The sequence below is a fragment of the Martes martes genome (genome assembly GCF_963455335.1).
Source record: "Martes martes genome assembly, chromosome: 16".
Classification (NCBI taxonomy): domain Eukaryota; kingdom Metazoa; phylum Chordata; class Mammalia; order Carnivora; family Mustelidae; genus Martes; species Martes martes.
This window is the reverse complement of record NC_137904.1, coordinates 3,420,844-3,439,265: the sequence shown is the minus strand read 5'-3', so window position 1 is coordinate 3,439,265 and position 18,422 is coordinate 3,420,844.

Genomic DNA, 18,422 nt, shown 5'->3' with positions numbered 1-18,422 from the left:
TTAAAAGATGGGTGGGAGAAGAAAGAAGCTGGCCCCATGAATGATTGTTTAGGGGTTTTTGCACTTTGGGTTTTTTATTCTCAAAATCCCCAGATCTGGTTCCCAGATCCCTGACCCCGGAAGCTTGAGGGGCATCCCCTCGGTTCTAGGATTCAAAGGCCCAGCTCACCCGACAGGACTCACGGAGAATTGCTCAAGGTGATTCCATTCCCTTGGCAGGATTTTGGGAGCTGGGACTGTTTGGGGAAAGGTTTTGGAGCATGGAAGAGGCTTGAATAGTGTGGAGGGTTTCTAGAAGTTTACCAATCCTCAGAGCTGTGGACGGCCCTCATCTCCAGCTCGGGCCTCCCCAGTTGCTGGCTTCTCGGCCGAGGATTCAGGACTTGGGCACAGAAGCCCATAGAAACCCCAAATCCACCAAATCCTGTAATCTACCAGAGCTCTTTGAAGGGGTGAAAAATGCCTGTGGATAGGGGGAACCAGCCCCATGCAATTTATTTTCATTTCCAAAAACCTTTTGACAAGGTCCCACCCTGAAAGCTATTAAAGAAAATGCTTCTCCATGGGGGGAAGCATTGTCAGGAGGGAAGGAAACAGAGAGTTCACAGAAAGGGATGGTCTTCTGGGTGGTGAAAGTGGGGGGGGGGGTGGGCTCTGAGCCCAGAGTTGGAGCTCCGAAGCAGGGCATCCTCGCAGGGAAACCTCAAAGTACAGAGGTGATCTCAAGAGACAGTATACATGGGCAGGGGGACACAGACAGGGTTAGCAGACGGTGACGGATTTGGGGGAGAAATGGCCTTAAAAACTATTATAGGGCTAAAGGTTTTCAGTTGCATTTGAAAAATGTTATCTTAGGGGCCGGATACGGGCTGTTTCCTGAACATTGTTTCTGCAAAGAGGTGCTGCTCACATTTTGGGCAAGAAAATTCTTCACTGGGCAGAACAGTCCTCTGCCACGACAGGCATTAACATCCTTGCCCCCTGTCTGTTAAACACCAGTAGGGTTCCCCCCGACCCCCCGTCCTTGCACTTATACATCCCCATGGAAGAGCCTCCCGGTCCCCCACCCCATTCTGATCTACCTGAATTTTAGTCTGATGTGCCACTAAGCACCTCCCCGCCAAACGCACATAAAGAAAAAAAATCTAAATAAATTCCCAGAAAGAGAAATGGAAATGAAACAGGAGGCATTTGTGTTTAGGATTTTCTGGAAAGGTCTAGGCATCGTTATGTCCAAATGCTTGTGGAGGTGGAGATGGCCAGGGCAAGAGTAACTTGATGGTGCGTAAGTGCTGGGAACATAAAATAGAGAACGGGATGGGGAGTGCCAGGAGGGAAGGTGCATCTCACCCAAGGCACCAGAGTGGAACGGGGGTTGCCTCTCTAAGAAGGATCTAGCAGAGCAGAGTTAAGTGAGGAAGGGAGCCGTGGGGATATGGAGGTTGGGGAAGGGGAAGAAACTTGCTTCTAGGCACTGAAGACAGCAAGTGCAAAGGTCCTGAGGCACAGCTTGACTTGCCAAGGAACAGGAAGGAGGCCAGTTTGGTGGGGTCTTGAGGAGTGAGATGGGGGCTGGTAGAAGATGAAGTCAGAGAGGTGAGCACAAGCCAAGGGACACAGACTTTGATAAGGAATCTGAACACTTTGGGATCCATCGTGGGTACCTGTAGCTCTTAATACCACATTGTGTTGCCCTGACCAATCCATGAACTCTTGAGGGAGGAATCAGGTCTTCTCCCTCTGACTCCCCAGTGTCTCACACCCTGCTAGGCACAGACTAGGAACGCACTACAAATTCACAATTAAGTAATTAAAAGCCGCAGAATTACGGGCAACCGGTGATGGTGACCAGCTGCGGCAGGCAGGAAAACGCGCCCCCGCCCCCAAGGAGAAAATTCACGTCTTCATCCCTGGAACCTGTGAATGTGGCCTTACGGGGCAAAGCACGATCTTTGCTGACGTGACTCTGTTGGAGACCACGAGATGGGAGGATCACTGTGGTTATCTGGGCGCATCCGAAATACCGCGTCAGGTGTCCTTCTAAGAGAGAGGCAGAGGGAGCACTGACAAGTTGGAGGAGAAGGCCATGTGAAGACACAGACACAAGACAAGAAGGCCAGCGGCCACCAGCGGCCACCAGCAGTGCCTAGAAGCTGAAAGACACAAGGGACCAATTCTCTGCTGGAGCCTCTGTGGGGAGCATGGTCCTTGATTTCAATCCAGTGATGCTGCTTTCCAACTTCTGGCAAATTCTAGAGCTGCCCAAATTCAAAGGGTCCCCTTTACATCCTAAAAGGTGACCTTGGGGGGGGTAGGAGAAAGGAGCAGAGCAAGGGACCACTAACCCTCTGGTCCCAAAATGTTCCTGAAGACTTCTTCTCGGGAGCAGGGACCACATCTGGCTCCTCATTCCCTCCCACAATGCTGGGCGGAGCATTTTCAGCATCCGCTTGCCAAGGGCTTGCTGTGTGTATCGAGGTGTTGTAAACCCCCTTTTCCAGAAGCCGGGATTTCGGGAACCCCTTTGTGATTCAGTCCAGAAGGAAGGCAACAGTCTCCTGAGCATTTGAGAGAAGCGGAGCCACACTCTCAGGGTTCTCCAGTCCACGGGGAAGCCAGAAGGTCTTTATTTCGAAATGTTTGCCAGCGGGGGTCAGGCGTCTTCTGTTGTTCCGGAAACACAGATCAGGATGCTTGAAAGAAGGGGAGATCCCGGGACACTGTTACTCTACGAAGTCACAGCTGACGGTGGCATCTATCCCAGCCACCACCGAGGGATGTGGGACAGGTCCCTCTCAAGTTCCCGAGGGCACCGCGGTGCTGGAGAAGAGGAGGAAAAGCCTTCCAGAATGTCCATTTATCGCTTGCCCACTTACAGGTGAAGAAACGGATGCCTGGAGGCTGAGCAAATTGCCCCCGGAGCTAACGTTCCTCAAGATGGCTGTGAGCCAGCCAAGGAGATGGCAGGTCTCCCGATTAACCGCACTCGGGGAAAACCCGCTATATTGGATCTGGCTAACTTAGGTGAAAAAAAAAATCATGACTTTGCCGGACAAAATGGTTTTTGTGGCAACCGACTACATAGAAAGTTTCTCTGCCCAAAGGAGGAAGCTTCTGTTAATTGCAAGAACCAACTTTGCATAAGAGTTTATTTCCAACCCGCCCCCCCCCATATCAGTCAAATGAGGTGTGCCCGGTCCATGTGCCACAGAGGGAGAAGGTTAAGGGGACTTCATTCCAAGAGGGGGCACAAGATGGAAACAGACGCAGACCACTATTGATTGACATTGGGTGAGTGTGCCGATTATCCAACTGTTACAAGGTATATGGGGGGGGAGGGAGGGGACCTCTCTGTCACCGATGCTCCCATCGGGCGAGGAGTAGCCACCATGCTAGCCCCCCGAATGATGCCACAAAGTAGACACCAGGCTGCATGGACGTGACCTACCCTACAGAGCAGCCTCCTAGCCTCTGGGTGAGCACTCGGTCTCTGGGGTCTCTTGGGACACCCAGCTTCCCAGCCCTGCTTTCAGGGAGCTCCTTGAGTGTACAGCGGGACAGGGCTCCCGTCATGCCCATCCCCCCCCATCTCTAGCCACACCTCCGTGACAGTGGGCGCTATGGTGCGTCCCTCCCAAATTCACACACGGAAGCCCTAATCCACAATGTGATAGCATCAGAGGTGGGGCCCTGAGTGTGGAGCCCTCATGATGACATTAGTGCCCTTAGGAGAGACCTGATGCCCCCCCTGACGGGGTGAGGACCCAGCAAGGTGGCATTCATCTACAGACCAAGAAGAGAGCCCTCGCCAGGAGCCAAACTGGCGGGCACGTTGGTCTTGGACATCCCAGCCTCCCGACTGGGAGAAGTAAATGTCTATAGCTCAAGCCAGCCAGCCGGTGGTATTCCGGGTACAGCACTGGGCAAGTCACTTCACCTCTCTGAGCAGCAATCCGCTCTCCTGAAAAATGTGGACAGTGACATTCTGTCTCCTTCCTGCCTCCCACCATCCCTCCCTCCCTCTATCTCTTCTGTGGATATCAGAAGTCCCGAGCCAACAGGCAGAGGCAAGAGACCCCGAGGCGTCCAAAGCCCTGAACAGATTTATGGTTCATAAAGAAGAAAGTACAGTACCCACAGGGTCACCCCACTCACTGCCCTGGGCCACCAGAGATCAGGTAGGGGACAGTGACACCAGCACTGCAGAAGACTGGGCTTTGGGGTAATAACACTTTCCGAATTACTAATAAGTCAGTGAGCAGGACTTACAGAAGACAGGCAGGGGGACAGTAAGGCAGCCCCAGCCCCACGACCGTGTGCCCGATGCCTAGCATGGTTTGGCACATGGTGGGCACTTGAGAAACGTCTGCTGAATGGAACAGAGAGGGGGCCCAGCCAAGCCGGCGCATAGAACATGTAAGGATCAGGGACTTGCTGATGTCCAGACGCATGCCTGGGCTCGAGGCTGGAGGATCTAATTCGGGTCTGCATCCGTGAACATTTGTTTCTCATGAATTCTTTACCCGAGCAAGGAAGACTCCCAATGTAGGTCATGCTGGCCTCACTCTAGAACTCCAACGATCCTTGGCAGCATCAAAATTCCATAATCTGTGACCGCCCCCTCCCCCATAAACACACGTACCATGTCTCCCGGCTCCAGAGCAGAAGTCAGCCTGATTCAGCAGGAGCCCAGGACCCTCCCTGGGCTGGGTGCCCTCACCCTGGGTCCAAGGGACTCAGAAGAGACAGCTGCCTCCTGCCTGGGCCCCCCTCAGCTAAGATCTGATTTTCTCATCATCTGGATAGTCTCAGCGACTCGCAGCAAAGGGATGAACCAGGCTGACCTTTCTGGAGGTTTGTTTAAAGCAGAACAATGTTTGTCTTGTCCAAACACTATGAATTACTCCAGAGAATCCTGCCCAGTTTTACAATCCACAGCTACAAACGGCTTACATAAATAGGGACTCGTCCCCTCCACTCCCCCCACCGCCCCATTTTTAACAGCTTCTCCTCTCCCCTCCCCCCGCCACTGCCACCTTCTTCCACGCCTCCCCCCTATCCCCCCACTCTCCCCCCTCCGCCCCGTCACACCTTCTCTCCTCTGAGCCCCAGCTGGTGAAGGGCCAGGTGTCAGTGCTCGGGGCCACAACTTACCCCTGGGTTATTGCTGGCATGGGTTTCCTATGGCGGGTGGGCTGCTCTGTCCCTGGTATGGGCAGGGGTTTGCCTTGCTAAGTGGGGGCCGGGGGGGGCTCTGGGCCCATTTGTACTGTGTGGTGGGGGTCCTGTGGTGCACAGGTCTAGGTCCAGCTGTGAAAGTGCGTTGGTAAGAAAAGGCCCCTCTGTTTGGGGGGGGGGGGCGTTCAATGTCCAACCCACGCCGACCATCCTGATCTGGTGGGATGTTCAGCTCACCCAACAGCTTTTTCCTTCTCAGGCTGCACATTCGGGGGGGTCCCCAGGTATCTCCCTCCCCCCATCCACTTCAGGCCTCCTGGGGTAGGAGACAGTAAACACTGATCAAATATAAAGCACAGAAAACCATCCTGGGAGAGCAGGGTCAGCTGGGGACAGAGCCCAGTTTCCTAAACTATCTCCCTAAATACAGTCCCTACACCACCTGCGCCCAAATGCTTTGGGGAGCTTGTTTAAAATCAGATTTCTAGGCCCCTCCCCAGGCAGAAGGAAGCTCTCTCTGGCGGTGGGACTCCAGGCCCATGCCAGAGTCTGAGAAATCCTCTCTAGCTCAAGTCCTCTGACTCAACAAGCGGGGTGACCCCAGCAAGCCACTCCAGACTCACCACCGCCATCAGCACGGGGGCACCAGACTCTCTGAAAAGACCCTCCCCGCTCTTAGATGGTGTGATTTTAGGGACAGCTGGGTACTAGAACCCGAAAGCAGCAAGGGTGGGTGGAAGCAACCTGAGAAAAATTTGGGAGAGTCCTTGAAGCCCCCAGGAGACGTGCTGGTGAATATCCGGACAGACGCCAGGGGAGTGTGAGGCCAGACTGGTGGCTGGGGGGGGGGAGGGTGGTGTGTGGGATCCTTCAACTAAGGGTCCCCATTGGGAGCCAGATGCGATTTCATCTTTGCTTTGCAGACAGGGAAACTGAGTCCCAAAAGGGAGGAGGGACTTCCACCCAGAAGCTGGTGGAGAGGCACATGATGCCCTGCCCTGTGCATTCTGGGACACCCCTCTGGCAATCCCAGAGAGACCCCTCCTCCCGCAGCTGCTTCCCTTGTCGATAGCCCTCAGCCCAGCTGAGGTTGGCTCTCGGGGCCACAGCTCCTTCTGGTTCCGTTTCTTCCTTTGATGGGAAGTCCCACTGGGCGGAAGGGTCCAGAGCCAGATCTGCCCCTCGAGGAGGACGCACCGGTGAGCCCCAACAGCAGGAAAATCAAGTGCCCGGAGCTCCACGCTGGAGAAAGCCAAGCCAGTCCTGCCCACCCGGAGACCTCACAGCCGGGCTGGGGGGCGCTGTCGGTCCGCGGTCCGCCGGGTCAGGGCCGCGGCCGCAGCGCACGCACGATCCTGCTTGGCCGGAGGGCGCAGGGCGCTGCCCACGGAAGGCCCTGGCTTTCAGAGCCCGAAGACCGCTTGTGCCCCACACTGGCGGCGACCTCGGGAGGTCAGAGGATCAAGCCTCTGGAACTCAGCTGACGCACCGAGAGGCAGCCCCTAGGGTCCGGGCAGGAGTGGCCAGCCGGAGGCCGCGGAGGGCACGGGGTCCCCTCTCCAGGCCCCCGGGAGACGGAGCCGACACCGCCGCGAACCCCGAACCAAACGCCTCGCGGTGAGGGTCGGGATGCCGGGAGAGCGGGCCCCGCTTCTACGATCTGCTCTGCTTGGGCGCTGGAATCCATTGATAATTCGGGAGATCCAGAAGCTTGCTGCGTGACCTCGGGCGCGCTGCGGACGGCCCGGGGCGCCGGCCCTCCTTTTTTGCGAACCGCGGGGCTGGGGACGGACGCTCCCCAAGCCCCAGCTCCACCGTCCGCGCCTGGAATTAGCGGCGTCTCCTTCTAGGTTAGCATTTGATTTTCTAATCAAGCTCTTTGTCCCCTGCGGGCTTAACCCGAGCCCCCCGCGTCCCCGTCTCCCTCGACCCCCGCCTGGGTCTCGCCCTCGCCCGACTTTCCCGTCGAAGGGCCTCGAGTGAGGGATTCCCGGGAGCCGAGGCGGAGGCCGGCGGGTCCGCGGCGCGGGCCGGGGCTGTATGGAAATGGCCAGAGAAGCCGGCGGGCGCGGCGGCGATTTATTCTGGGAGTGACAGCCCCTTTGAGCGCTCAGCGAATGGCATTTTCTGTCTGTGAAAGCCTTTCTTCCCACCTCTGTTCAGATTAGCCCGGGGGATGAATGCGCCCATTATCCAGCCCGCTGACCATTCTGAAACGCCAAATTAATTACTAAGCACTGAATCAGGCGCCGGGGCCGGGGCACCGGGAGGTGTGAAAATAGCGAGCGGCTGGAGCTGGGGCAGAGGCGAGGGGCGCAGCGCCGAGAGGCCGGGCGGGGTGGCCCGGGGCGCGGGCGCGGCGGGGCCCGGGGAGGGCTTGGCCGGCGGCCCAGCGCGACCTGCCGGCGTGACCCGGAGCGACCGCGGGGCGAGCGGGCTGCGGGGGCCCGGCGGGCGGGAAGGCGCGGGGCGGGGGTCGCGGCTGCGGCCGGCCCGGGGCTCGCCAGGACCGCGGGCGGAGCGCGCCAAGTGCTGCGGGCGCCGGGCGGAGGGCTCGGCCGTGCGCCGCGCGCGGGTGCGGGTCCCGGAGGCGGCGCCGGGCCCCGCCGCCCCCCGCGCCGTCCCCGCCCCGGCGCTGCGCCGCTCCGGCTGCCCTCCGAGGCCTTCCCCAAACTTGGGCGCCGCCCTCCGACCGCAGCCCGGGCGGGAGCTCCCCGAGCGCGGGGCCGCCCCACGCCGCCCTCCCCCCCGCCCCCGGGCCCCGACTCCCGCGGGCCGGACGGCACTTACCTCCCGAGGCGCTGGGCGGGAGAGGGAGGCGAGCTCTCGGCGGCTCCCGCTGGAGTGCGAGGGGCGCGGAGGAGCGCGCGCCTTTAAGACTCTTCCCCGAGACTCCGCCAGGTGGTGTCAGGCCGGCCGGGCCCGGGCGGCTCCTCACCCCCGCGGCCACCCTGCTCCCGGCCCGCCCCGGGCCGAGCCCCAGCCGCGCGCTCCCACTCCGCGCCCCGCGGCGCCCGCTCCGGCCGCGCTGAGCCGGGAGCACGGGAGGGCAGGATGGGGACGGCTGGGGACCCCCGGATGCCCAAGAGGAAGCCTCTCATCCTACCCACTCTAGCTCAGGACGGCCCGGGGCTTGGAGGAATCTATTTTTGGACCGGGTGCTGGGGTGGCGCCCGGGGAGAACAGGGTTGGAAAGTCTTGTCCAAGGACGCGCGATTGCGTCCCCGCTGTCATCACCTCGGGACGCGCCTTGGTCCGTGCTAAACTGGTCCTGTCGCCCTCGATCCAAGATGGCGAGCTGACACGCCTCCCCCAATCACCGCGGACAAGACCGAAGCGATAAAACAGAGGGAGAGCTGTCGCCACTTAAAACTAGGGGGAAGTGTCATTCACACTCCTGCAACAGAAAAGTTTAAGAGGACCCGAGGGAAGGTTGAAGGAACTCCGGTTCCTCCGGCGAGAAGCAGGAGGCGGCCTGGAAAGAGCCTAGAGCAAGCCTGTCTCCCGTGGGGCTGCTCCAAGTTCAAGGGAGCGAGTGCGTTCACGCGCCGGCCACACCTGGGAACGCGGCCGCAGGGCTCCCCGCTGCTGCCCGGCCGCAGGCTGGCCGGCTCGAGCCACCGTTCTAGCCCCAGGCCATTATTTAAAATTGCAAATCATGGGTCTTCCCTTTCAGGAATTATTTTTTGACGTTTATATAGAGATTGCTGGCTGCATTAATAACTAACTCGGGTTTTCTGCCTCCGTTGTTTACTATTTACACAAACGCCTTCCTCATTCCTGAGTTTCTCAGTGTCGTTTCTGACACAACTGAAATGCTGCTTTGAGTAACCCTGGGGGAAGGACATGTGGCCCTGGGGACTTGCGTGTCCAGGAATGTCTCTAACTTCCAAGCAGGAACAGGTTGGATATAGGGTCCTGTAGGATCTAGCACCCATAACCCTTTATGGACCCTGCAACTTTGCAAGACAGGGGTGCCGTTAGCACTAAACAGGGAAGCGAGTGGAAAGTGCTTTGCTTTGTGCCTGATAGACCTGGAGGATCCCTGGACCTAACTATGAGTGAGGACCCCTAACTAGTTACTGATTGTCTACTGGTTTTTATAGTGGCAAGAACTTCTCTTACAGAAGCTTTAGAGAATAACACCATTCTTTCTTCCTCTTCCTTTTTTCCTTTATTTATTATTATTATTATTATTATTTTGGCCACTGGCTTTAGTTTTCTTCATTTTCTTAAAAACAAACCTATAGGTTCTGTTACTATCTCCCTTAGTAATGACTGTTTTCTTCATTTTCTTAAAAACAAACCTATAGGTTCTGTTACTATCTCCCTTAGTAATGACTGTTCCTAACCTTGGGTTAGTCCTTCCTCCCCCCCCCCCCATTTGCTTTGCTTCTTCTGTAGAAGGAACAAATTGGACTACGTGACTGTGGTGGTCCCACCCAGCACGAGCAGGCTGGGAGCCTATTAGCAGATGATTAAAAAGCAACCATCCCACCACAATAGGGTAGCGCTGTGCGGGAGTAGGCCGGCTGTAATTAAAAGAAAAAGATAATAACAAGTGTTGGTGAGGATGTGATGAAAGTGGAACTCTCATGCATTCCTGGTGGGGATGGGGAAAATGGTGCCGTCTTTGGAAAACAGTCCGGCAATCCGTCAAAAGGTTAAACAGACCAGCAGTTCCACTCTTAGGGACACACTCAAGAGAAATGAAAACATAAGTCTATGCAAAAACTCGTACAGGAATGTTTATAGTAGCCGGTATTTAGAAGAACCCCAAAGGGGTCAATAGCTCAAATGTCCATTAGCTGATGAAGAGATCCGTAAAAGGTGGTGTGTTCCTATAATGCAATATTATTCAGCTGCAAAAGGAAGGAAATACTAATGTGTGCTGCAGAGTAGAAGAACCTTGCAAACGGTATGCTGAGTTAAAGAAACCAGTTGCCAAAGGCCACATTTACATGCTTCCGTTAATTCTGAAATGTCCAGCATAGACAGATCTATACAGACAGGAAGTGGACTGGTGGTTGTTTAGGGCCAGGGATAGGGCTTGGGGGCTATGGGGAGCGCAGGTAAGGGGAGTGGGCTTTCTTTGGGGGCCAAGAAACACTGTGATGATGGTGGCACCCACCCCCGGGACTGCACTAAAAATCATTGTACCCTTTAAATGCAAGAATTGTATGGTATGCAGACTTATATATTGATACAGATGTTACAGCCAAAGTCGGTCCCGAGCACGCGGTGGGCGTCAGGTGCTCGGCTGAGTACCGGGATACAGAAGTGAATGAGATGTGAGCCCTGACCTTGTGACGCTTCCGGCATAATTGGGAGGTTAGCTATTTCGGGATCTGCCAAAAGAACAAAACAGCCTCCTCCTCACACTACACCGCACAAAGACTTCCACAGCCCATACAAAGACAAGACAAAAGGCAACACTCGGGTATTACTTTGCTGTTCGTTTACCTTCTTTTCTCCCGCCCCGAAAGGAAAGGCTGCAGAAGCCATGAAGACTCAGTGGGCTTGGACTCTCAGAACAACGTCTCCCCAGAGGGCAGCCGCCTGCAGAGCCACAGCAGGAGGATTAAGAGCGCAACTGTGGATGGAGCCAAGACCTCCAGGGTTCAAATCCCAGACCCTGCCTCTGGCCAGCTCCCTGCAGATGGTCAAGTTACTTACCTTCTCTGTGCCGGCTTCTCTGTGGGCAAAATGGGTAGAACGGCTCCCATATCACGAGGAGAGAATGAGTTGATATCTATAAAATGATAGCGGGCTGTGGACGGCGGGTACTAGCTGATAATATCACTCAGTCCTTGTTACCCATCTGCCAATCAAGGCGCTGGACCTGGCTCACAGACCTGCTATTTTTCCAGGTCCCACTAGGTGGCGCGAACATACCACTTCGGGCGCCAGGTCGGGGGAAAGGCCCCTGGGTCCCTGGTTGGGTTAACTCTGGGCTTTGCTAAACCACCCCCAGGAGTTTGCTTCTGCTGTGGTTGCCCGTCCCATCTGTGAGCTATATATAGCAACATCATCTATAACTCGGTAAATCTCTCTAGTCAGTGCCACTCACTGGGAAAGGTGTTGTCCAATCTAGAGAAACCAGGGCATGGGTACAAATGGAGTGCGCGGGGTCCGGGGCCCAATGTTCACTGTGCACCTGCTCACAGCCCGCCGTGGAAGGGAGGCTGGGATGCCCCCTCCCACCGCCCCCTCCTCCTTTGTACTGCAAATATTCTGTAACACCCTCCCTTATCCTGAAATGAAATTTACAAAGATGCCACTGCCCCAGCTGCCTGCCCCCTGCCCCCGACTGGCATAACTTCCTCCCCCAACAGAAGCCCCCAAGAGTGACACAAGCAAGAAATAAAGATAAAGTCACGTATAGTCAAATAACACGAATTTTCGTAGGCCGGCGCCTCTGCACAGCTACATTAAATGTGGTGAAATAGTTTGCGAGCTTCCATTTCGGCATAGAATTGACCAGGAAGATCTCGGTAAAAATGAGACTGGGCTGAGGCTTGTGGCTCTGGTGATTCCAACACCCTGAGTGGCCGATGCCCCGGGCAACGGGACTTTCCAAAGTGGGTCAACACGTTTCGGTCAGGTTACCATCCCGGGAAGTTCACGTATGGTAAGATTGTGATTCACGCCTAAACAAGTCCTTTGTGTTTGGTAACGAAATAAAGTGGGCTTCTGGGCACAGATGATTTTTTTCACCTTGGTGAGTGTTCACGGGGACGCTTCAGAGGTGTGTGTGACGGTCCGCTGTGTGCATTGCAGGTGTGTCTGGACCCTGAGGTCCCCGAGGACTAACTTGTAGTCGTGTCCCCCTGTCACTGTGATGACTAAAGCTGCTCTACCACAAATGTTCAGTTGCACAATAACATCTCCGCTGAGAACCACCGGTCCAGGGTCAAAATTGCTTTGGGCACGTCTGGCAAAGCCAGCTCTCAGTCTGCCTCCGGCTCAACTTGTAAAAGGCACTTACTTTTCTAGTCCACACAAATACACTTGTCTGGGACAAGAGCTGGGACTTGGGGGCGGGAAGGCTTGCAGAGACAGGGAGGCTATGGGATGGGGTCTTTCCCTCCGAGGACCTCACTTCATGTAGCTCTCTGTCTGGAAAGGGAGGGCGGCGCCCCGAGGGAGGCTGGCCCCACCTGCCAATCTCGGGCACAACCCAGTGGCCTTTTTGAGGCTTGTGCTAAAACCCAGCTGGGAAGTCCATCAGCACAGACAGAATCCTGATTTTAGCCACAGAGGCCGGGGCCTTTGGCTCATGAGAATTTCCTGCTGTACATTTGCTTGGCAGGTCAGTCTCAAACTATTCGCTTTCTGCTTTCTCCGGGATGGGGCTAGAGAGACCCGGGCTTGGTGCAACAAGGTTTGACATGTTGGCATGTCCAGGCTTGTCCCTGGGCTCCATTAATTACGTCCACCTCCACCTGCTATGGGGCTTTTTCCGGTCCATGCATCTGGCCTCTCCTTTCTCCCAGCAGCTAGGGCACCACTCCTCCCACCCCACCTCCCACCCCCCAGCTTTCAGCTTGTTTGTCTTGAGAAGCAGGTATGACATGAGCCAATCTCTCTGCTGGTATTTCTGGAATTCAGCTAGTTTAGCAAACCGAGACCGGATCCCTCCTGAGTGAGGCAGCCGCTTCTCTCTCGGTACACATTCCACTGTGTCTCCCAATTGAGGACTTACGGCCAGCTGGTCACCTACAACAGAGGTTTTGACACCTCAAGAATTTCTTTCCAGACTCTCTGGCCTAAAAAGGACAGCTGATGGGCCCGGAATGTGTTCTGCCATCAAACAAAAGGGTCAGAAGCTTCTCACTGTGCATTTCTGCTCTTCAGGTGACAGACTGAATGCCTTCTCACTCAGACGTCCATGCACCTGCAGCTGTAAACCTAGGTGGCTTATCTAGTGCACAGACATTTATGGATCACCTCCTGTATGCACGCACCGTGGTACAGCGGAAACTGGGCAGGTACGGTCCCTGTTCCCCTAGGACTTACCGGCTGGGGGAAAAGGCAGATGTTCAGTACACAGTGACACAAACAGCTATGCGATTGCAGGGAGGGTGAGCATTACAAGGAGTGTAGAGGCCAGAGGCCGGAGCATCACCAAAGCTGGAGGGGACGGGGGGACCTGGGACTCCCGAGTCACCAATGAAGTCACATCTGTTGAGACCTGAGAGATGAAGTGTGGTCAAGAAATTATAATAGGGGGCTCCTGGGTGACTCAGTGGGTTAAGCCTCTACCTTCGGCTCAGGTCAGGATCTCAGGGTCCTGGGATCGAGCCCTGCATCGGGCTCTCTGCTCAGCAGGGATCCTGCTTCCCCCTCTCTGCCTGCCCCTCTGCCTGCTTGTGATCTCTCTCTCTCTCTCTCTCTCTGTCAAATAAATAAATAAAATCTTAAAAAAAAAGTAATTATAATAGTCCACATTTATGGATTCCCTCACTGTGCATCCTGCCTGTCCTAAGAGCTTTATGGGTGTCCATTCCAATGTTCATGATGGTATGAAATAAGGTATTGTAAGACCTGTTTTACAAATAAGTAAACTGAGGCATGGGGCAGCTAAGTAAATGGCTCAAAGCCCCAGCTACAAAGTGACAGCACAAGCATCTGGACCCAAGTCCTCTTACTTGTCTAGAGACTGTATCTTTCCCTTTTTTTAAAAAAAATTTTTTTCCCCTAGTATTATCAAGATATAATTGACATACAAAATGGTGTGAGTTTAAAGTGTACCATGCCTCGGTTTGATACATACATATTGCCAAAAAAAAAAAAAAAGACTACAAAAAGATTAATTATTGCCTCTTTGACCTCACATAGTTACCATTCTGTGGTGGTTGTGATTACGGTGAGGACAGTAAACCTCCCCTCTCCTGGCAGCTTGCAAGCACATGATACAATGTTGTCAACTAGAGTCACTGGGCTGGACCTGTTCATCCTGTCAATGACGCCTTTTGCCGCCCACCCCCCCCGTTTTGAAGTTTTTAGGTTCCTTCAGCTCCGGTCGTGATCTCAGGGTCCTGGAATGGAGCCCCACATCGGGCTCTCTGCTCAGCGGGGAGCCCGCTTCTCCCTCTGCCTGCTGCTCCCCCTGCTTGTGCTCGCTGTCTCTCTGACAAATAAAGAAGTAAATAAATAATCTTTAAAAACAAAAGGAGATTTTTTATTTTTTTTATTTTTATTTTTATTTTTTTTGCGGTACAGGGTGGATGGGCTGTATTTTCTTATTTTTTGATGCTCTGGCATCGGGGGTCTTGCGGATCGGGGAGGGCCTGCCTGTCCCAGGGTTAGCTAAGTCTAGAGATAGCAAAGCCCCTCCCCATCTCCCCGTCCCCCCACCCGACGAGGGTGCTTTGGAGACGCAGGCGGGGGATCCCGGGGCCACACCTGTCCTCTCACCAGCCCGCCAGCCTCTCCTCGCCCATCCGGGGTCCTAACCACCCGGGACACCAGAGCCTTCTGGAATGATTCGAAGCAGCCAGTCCTGAGCCTGCCTTACCGGCTCTTAACCCGCAGAAACCACAACAAAGCCTCTTGCCACGTTTCCCAACGCTTCTTCTGCCTCGGGAGGCCGCTGGGGCTTCCCAGGGGACCCCGCAGGTCGCGGGAAGTGTGAGTCACGTCCTGAGAAGCAGGTACCTTCTCATAGGGCATCCGGTCATCCGGAGCTCCGGCGGGGCTTCTGCTGCTCGTGAATAATGTCAGATCCTACATTTTAAGACAAAGGGACCCTGGACGTTGAGCTGAGGCTCAGGGAGGATAAGCAGAGAAGCAGGACCGGACCCAGGTCTCTGGGCTGCGTCCCCGATGCTGGTTCCGCCGGTCTCCCCGGGAAAGGTCGTGGGGGGCAGGGACGGGCCAGTCCGGGGGTGGGGGTGGGGAGGAAAAAGAGCTTCAGAAAGGGAAGAAAGATGTATTTCTCAGATAAATACAGAGTCGTGAAGGGAGGGCGGCCCTGGAGCAGACATCTGGGTAAGTGGAGGCAAGGAAGGAACGGCGGATGGATTTTGTTTATTAAATTCATGCCCATGATCAATAACGGCAAAGTCTCATGTGACACTTTCTGTGAGCGCGGCACTCTTTTAAGTGCCCTCTGTGTCACGTGGCGGGGACCCCGCATACCAACCCGGTCCGGTCAGTAGTCGTCTCCTCGTCATCTTGGAGAAGAGGGAATGGACGCGCCCGGGTTAAGTCACCTGCCCAAAGCCACCTCCTAACTCAGGGGGGAAGGCTCGGGTTTCTAACCCCAGGCTGTCTGGAGTCTGCTTCCCACCAACTCCGTCACTCTGCCTTTCAGGAGACTTCAAGGCGGGCTCACCTATCCATAGGAGCCTGCGGTGGGGACAGCTGACCCCATTCTCCACTCCGCACACACAGCGACATTATCTCTCCTCTCATTCTGGGAGGAATTACGCTGCTCTGACTATCTCAGCATCACCACTCAAGTGGCAGACTGTCATTCTCCCCCGAGCAGTCCTCACATATGGAGGAGAGAACTTTCCAGAACGCTAGTGGCCCTTCTCCAATTTCCTCCAAAGCTGCCCCTGGGAGCCCTGGGTGCCCCACCTGGTCACAGAAGAGAGGAGGGCCAGGTCCCAAGCAGTTGGCCTGAAACTAACCCCTGTGATACTTCTCTGGGTTCTCGCCCAGCTGGCCCCCAGCTGGCCTGGAGTCAGGACTGTCCTCACAGCCAAGGACGTGGGCAGCCACGTTGGCGAGACCCTCTCAGGGCTGGTTGGTGGGGGATTCAAACCACCCCCCATGCCCAGCAGGAAGGCTCTGCTCTCATCTGAGTTTCAGATGGTCACACCAAGAGTTGTACCTACACTGTCAAGGCGGGGTGTGTGTGTGTGTGTGTGTGTGTGTGTAGGAAGACAAGGAAGAGATGGTCTGGGGTGACACCTGCGCCCCATCAGAGGCCTCGTGGGCACCTGATGCTCTCTTAGCAGGAGGAACAAACTCCTCTTTTTTAAATACCAGCACCCCCTAGTGGGAATAAGCCTCCACTCGCCCTCCAGGGGTCGTCCCATGGAGTGTCTGAATTCCGAGGGCCAGGATACACATCTTAGTTTTCACACCTCCAACCGAAATCTGACATTTCCTTGAATAATGAGCGTTTGCCACAAATCACAGCAGTGGCAGAAAACGGTACCCGCGACTCAGTCCCCAGCAAACTAACAGGTATTTTGTATTTTGCATCACGGTAGGGTTTTTACAGGTAACTTGAAATACCATTTATGTTTATCACGACATTGAAATGATGTCTCAGTTTGGCCCTGGATCGTGGTATGTTTCACGTTGGCAAAGAAGCCGGTGTTACCGGATTTCCGATTTGTTTTTATTTATGTTAAAAATATAATGCAGTATCATTGTTTTCCTTTGCGGGCTTATGTGTTCTATCTTCTGCATATAACACATTATTCTAAAACACGACCCACAGGCTTCATTGGGCTGCCAAAGGGGTCCACAATGTAAAAATGGTTAAGGACCCCTGCTTTGGAGAGAGCAGGGTTAGTCCAATCCTCTTCTCCCGGGGGGATAGAGGCTGCTGGCCACGGTGCAGTTATGGGCTTTAGGATAGCCAGGATCAAGGCGAGTGGAGAGAGTGACCACTATGCTGTCTGCCTTTGGCTGATGCCCAGCTGACACGGGGTTTGAGTTGAAACATCAAAATTTGAAATGTCCAAATCCTACTCGTCTTTGTGCACAAGGGGACAATGGGGCTCCTCCCAGATGCCAGCAAATGCTGAGTGTGAGATTGCATTTTTTTAAAAGATTTTATTTTATTTATTTGACAGAGAGAGAGAGAGAATCACAAGTAGGCAGAGCAGCAGGCAGAGAGAGAGGGAGAAGCAGGCTCCCCGCTGAGCAGAGAGCCCAATGTGGGGCTCGATCCCAGGACCCTGAGATCATGACCTGAGCCGAAGGCAGAGGCTTAACCCACTGAGCCACCCAGGTGCCCCGTGAGATTGCATTTTAAGACAAACATGGTAATACAATGAGATAGAATTGGATCGAACAGAATGAGGCAAAATTACCTTAAGGAGGGAGATTGGCTACCAGGTCCCAGAAGCATTTAACATGGCTACAAATGTTGATCTAAAGAGGGGAAAAAAGATCTCTCCCTTTAAAGAACTTTTAAAGCTTTTTAAAATCGTGAAATGCCACGTGCATTCAGGCAAGGGCGCACACAACCTACACGCACAGCTTAATAAATAACTACAAAATGGTAACTACCACCAAGAAATAAAATAATAGCCTCTCCCCTAACTAGCTTGCTGTGGACTTCTCTCTGATCATAACTTGCTTTCCCAGAGGTAACCGCTGTCTTCACTTTTGTGGTTTTAATTTGCTGATTATTAATGAATTTATGCTTATATGTTTATTAGTTATTCCTCATTTTTTCTCCTGAGAAGTGCAAGTTCAAGTCTTTTGCCCATTTTCCACTCAGATGTATTCTTTAACTTACTGATTTAGAAAAGTGTCATATATTCTGGTAGTTAAATATCAGTTATACGTGTTGGAGAGACATTCTCCAAGTCTCAAGTTTGTCTTTTTCACTTTCCTTGTGTTATCTGTTAATTAACAGAAATTATTTTTAAAGCGGTTTAAAGATTTTAATCTTATTTTATGGGGACGACTTTGGTATCATGTTTAAAAAATCCTTTCTTAACCTGTGGTCATAAAGATATTCTCCTATTTTCCTTTTAAAGTTTTGTTTTTCACATTTAAGTGTTGAATCTATATGGGAGATTTTCACTTCCAAGTATGTAATAAGTAGTGTGTAATAAGAATGTAATAAGTAGTGTGAGATTTTATTGCAACATCTAAAAACAACTGGATAAATTATAAAAGTCATTTTTGTAAACACATCCGTTGCCGTGGAAGCAAACAGAATTAGATTAACTAAAATTTCAGAAAAGGGGGTGCCTGAGTAGCTCAGTTGATCAGCGTCTGCCTTTGGCTCCAGTCATGATCCCAGGGTCCGGGGATCGAGTCCCGCATCGGGCTCCCTGCCCTGCGGTGGGCCTGCTTCTCCCTCTCCCACGCCCTCTGCTTGTGTTCCCTCTCTTGCTGTGTCTGTCAAATAAACAAAAATAAAATCTTTAAAATTTCAGAAAAGGAAGGATGCTCATTAGATGAGCCACTATTTTCTTCCAAAGGACGTTTGTTGAATCTGAGCAAAGGCTGAGGGTCAGGCCTGCCATAAGGGAGGCTGCTAA